This window comes from Lagenorhynchus albirostris, chromosome 2 (assembly GCF_949774975.1).
Source record: "Lagenorhynchus albirostris chromosome 2, mLagAlb1.1, whole genome shotgun sequence".
Lineage (NCBI taxonomy): Eukaryota > Metazoa > Chordata > Mammalia > Artiodactyla > Delphinidae > Lagenorhynchus > Lagenorhynchus albirostris.
In genome coordinates, this window is record NC_083096.1 from 132323474 (window position 1) to 132328057 (window position 4584).

The 4584-nt window shown below is 44.7% G+C and overlaps 1 pseudogene; it reads right to left on the minus strand.

The window, feature by feature from the left end:
• Positions 1–463: 463 nt before the first annotated feature.
• Positions 464–1575, minus strand: LOC132515536 (small ribosomal subunit protein uS2-like; annotated as a pseudogene).
• Between the last annotated feature and the right edge of the window lie 3009 nt (positions 1576–4584).

Below are 4584 nucleotides of genomic sequence, written 5' to 3' on the forward strand. Positions count from 1 at the left end.
ATAGTAGAAGACACATATTTGGCCTGGATTTGGATCTGGCCTGTGGCAATTACCAGTTGTACAAACAGGCACGTTGTTTAATCATTGAGCTTCAACCTCTTCCCTTGAGAAAACAGGAGTAATCATACCAATCTTATAGAGGCTTTTGAGGCTTAACTGAAATAGTATATGTAAGGCACGGCAGTGATTTTAAAACTATTTGTTCTCCATAAGACATTGTTCCAGAATGTCCCAATGTTTGTTATGTGTCATTGTATTCCTATCTGTGCTCTTAGCACTCAGCATTGCCATCACATAGTAGGAACTAAAAAAATGTTTGTTGGACTCAATGGGCCCTTGAGTTGAATAGTACAAACACTTTATACCCAGAACTGTTTTTTGTTTTGTTTTTTTAAAGAAACGGATGTTTATTTTCTATCTACCTTATTTCTGTTTTCTGCTTAAAAGCTTGGGGAAGAACAGCTTAAGACCACTCAGAGGTTGTTCCTACCCTTTCAGTGGCCTGAGCAGTGGGAGCTGCAGACCAGTCCTCAGTGGCGGGCTGAGGGCTCCCGTCTTGTGCAGGAACTTCTGGGCAGGCACAGAGGCACCTGCGCCTTCAGACCCGTCTGCGACCGCGGGTAGAATACAGTGAACTTGGGAGCTGCAGCAGTCCATTCACCCTGATGTTCCTCCTTGGCCATGGCCTTCTCAGCGTGGCCTGCTCTTCCTTTTCAGTCTCTCCAGCACCTCTGTAGAAGCAGAGATCAGGCATGACTTCCCACGGTGTGCACACGGGATGGTACCACGCATGTGCAGAACTCCCTGGGCCAGGATCCACCACCTCAGACCCACTGAGTGAACTCCCTTGTTGCTGCAAGGATGGCAGTGTCCACAGGGCGCAGAGGAGAGTCTGTGTTACAGGGAGCAGTGGTAGGTGGGTTCACGTACAACACCTCTGTGAGAGGCTGGTCGTCAGCCCTGGAATCAGTAACCCCCAGAAGATGCAGCCCCTGGAAGGCTGCCTGGATCTGGTTAGTGAAGGTTCCAGGAGTGAAGCGGACAGCAATAGGAGTGGCTCCAGTGACAGCAGCAAACTTCAGCACAGCCCTCTGGCCAGTGTTCCTGGAGGATATGACACTGATCAGTTTTTAAATGGTAACAATGGCAGAAGCCATCTGCAGAAGCTCCTCCCAGGTCCCCTTCAGATCTATAATGTAGATGCCGTCACTTTTCCTTTAGGAGATGTATTGTTCCATCTGGAAGTCAAGGTTGGTGCCGCCTAAGTGGACTCCTGCTGCTTGGAATTTAAGGACATCCTCTTCCTTCATTTGTGGGACATCAAAGGCTCTGGTTATTGTGAAACTTTCCCTTTAAGTTATTATGGAAACCCAGGACAACACCATCTAGACCCCTCTGTGGGTAGTGCAGAGTGGTACACCCAAAGTTTGACTGCTAGTATGCTCACCGTTCGGTGTCTGGAAGCCCTACAAAATAAAATGTTAAGGGAGTTTTATGCTGAGTAAAACCCCCAGGCTTAGGAACCAGCGTGCTTAAGACCTCAGATTTCTTTCTGGCTCTCAGTATGAGGGTCATGATTATTTCCCTTGCGTCATCCTCCACATGTGGCTTTTCATCTTACATTCTGGCTTTGCTCCAGGAGACGACACACTGCCTTATGCCAGGGACCTGGTGAAAGGTCACACTGGGAATGGCCAGGCTGGGAGGAGCTCACCTAACGGTGTGGGTCCCTGGCTGCATTCTTTAGTGCCCCACCTTGGTGGGGTAAAAGCAAGAGTGAAAAATTCCAAAGGGGCCTAAAATTTAGAGTTTGGCCTGATAGTATAACTAGAAGGTTTTTTGCTCTGAATTGCTGTAACCAGGAGAGAGTGAGTTTCTGTCATTTCCCTACCAAATGAAAAATGGAATTTATGATGAATGGTTGTTAAATACAGTGATCTGAACTTATTCTTTCCAGCCTAGTGAGACCCATTCCAACCTTTTACAGACAGTTTCTTTAAAGATAGCATGAGAAACCTCAGTGTCCTCTGAAGGTTTTTGTAAATGGATGCCAGCCCAGCTTTTTTTGTTTTGTTTTGTTTTTTTGCGGTACGCGGGCCTCTCACTGTTGTGGCCTCTCCCGTTGCGGAGCACAGGCTCCGGACGCGCAGGCTTAGCGGCCATGGCTCACCGGCCCAGCCGCTCCACGGCACGTGGGATCCTCCCGGACTGGGGCACGAACCCGTGTCCCCTGTGTCGGCAGGCGGACTCTCAACCACTGCGCCACCAGGGAAGCCCAAGCCCAGCTTTTATTAAACTGGGTTTATACGTCATTTAATTGGTCATCTTGACATACCTCTTCCAGACTCTGCTTGAGCAAAGACAAAATGAGTTGAGTGTTCTCTTCTGCTGCAAATGCTGAGCTTGAGTGTTTTTTGTTGTTGTTGTTGCTTCAACTTTGTCTTTTTTTCATGTTGTCCCTGAATTTGTTAAGTTTGTCCCTTTTTCAGGGTTTGTTTTTTTTTATCTACATCGATTATATCTAGTGTGGTTGATGTTCACCTCAGTCCAATTCAGAGTACTAAAGCAAATATCTACCGAGCACCTGGTCAACACAAAGCATGCTGGTGCTATTTTCTAGAGCTTCAACACAGAATCTTTAGAGCTGCAGCATTCAACACAGTAGCCATTACCCCTATGTGGCTATTGAAATTTAAATTAATTAAAATTAAATGAAATAGAAACTTCAGCTCCTCAGTTGTACTAGCCATATTTCAAGTGCTTCACAGCCACATGTGGGTAGTGCCTACCGTATTAGACAGCACAGACATAGAACGCTTCCATCCCTGTGGAAAGGACAGTGTTGTTATAGAGATTATAAGTGTGGCCTCTGGAGACAAACTGCCTGGGTTCAAAAACCTGGCTTTGCCTCTTGTTAGCAAGTAAATTCATCTTTCTAAGTCTCAGTTTCTTCATCTGTAAAACAAAGCTAATAATAGTAGCTACCTAACAGGGTATTTGTGAGGATTGAAATGAGATGAGGTATTTAGAGACTTAGCACAGCGCCTGGCTCATAGCAGGCCACCAGAGGAGGACCTGGGGGAAAGGGAGGTTGCAAATAACAGAATGTTCAAATAGAGGCTGAATTCGGTGTCTGAAATACAATAGAAAATAATTTCCCTTTTAATTAAAAATCTGGAGGTAGGCAATCCAGGATTGGCATGGCATGTCCCAGTGGGCAGGATGAGGTACGCATCCACTGTCTCTTTAGGTTCCCAGAATTTTCCTACTGACATTTTCACTAGTGTCCTGTTGGCCTGAATTTAGTCACATGGCCACATCTACCTGCAAGGGAAGCTGGGGAACAATTTTTTTTCTGGGTGACTGTGTTTCTAGCTAAAATTTTTATTACTGATAGAGGAAGGGGGAAATGGATATTGGAGGAAACTAGCAGTCTCTGATACTAAGAGAGACAAGACTGAAGCCAGAGTACAGAGGTCTTTAATGCAATCTAAGGAGTTTTTTTGTTGCTTGGTCTCTGTGGAGCTATTGATATTCTCAGTGTAGGGCGTTAATACAATTAAAGGCTGTTCATGGTAATGGACTCTGACTTGGTTCCTCAAACCAGCAATACTCACCTTAGCAATACTCAGATAATTTCAAGAACAGTTCCTTTCAATTAAAAAAATTTCCCCCTTAATCTTCCAACATTCTTTCCCACTCTCCCTCCTTTTTAAGTAAGGGGAAAGGTAGCCTGAGGGGAGGAAATGTGAGAAGGCAGCCCTTCCATCTGACAGCTCTCCTTTTAAACTTCCTCCAGTGTATCACTGGCCCTCTCATAAAGGGCTGAGAGTGGAAATCAGTTCTTCACATGGGGTGGGGAGTGCTATCTTTTTGTTATCAAGATAGTGTGCTCTCTCTCTCTCTGAGCACTTGTGCTTACCTCAGACAGTGCATTGTTGATGGTGTGCCCTGCTAGATTCTAAGCAGCTTGAGGAGAGAGTGCAGGTCTTACTTGAGTCCGTATCCTCTGCAATTAACACAGTACCTAGGGCAAGGCATATATAGGGTTATGGAACATCTAGATAAATGCTGAGCCCATGAATGCTGTGTAGATTGCACTAACCTTAAGGCAGGTGCACTCGAGCTGAAATCCTCATACTGTTATTACTGCTGAGTTTGTGCTGAAAGCATTTTATGCAAAGGCTGAGAGAAAAACTTGAAAGGCGGAGACAGTTGTGGCCACCTGGAATGTGATTCTGCTCAGAGTACATTGGACTGTGTAACAATCAGAGAGGTCAAATAGTTTGTGTTAAATCCTGGAGAGGTCCTCTCTTTTCTTACTTTGCCTTTGTCTTTCTAGGCACTGGTTTACTAAGACGATAAAAAATATACTGAATTTGTGTGCTTATAAAATATGTCCTTAGGTAAGCCCCTCCAGTGAGATTTTTAAATCAATGAATGTTTACTGTGTCTGTGTAAAGCATTATGGTAGGCGCCAGAAGGAATAAAAATAGATAAATAAAAGAACGAATCCTAGCTTTCAAGGAATTTACAATCAACAAACACTGTGCTAGGTTGTAGGAATCTAAATATGATTGACTA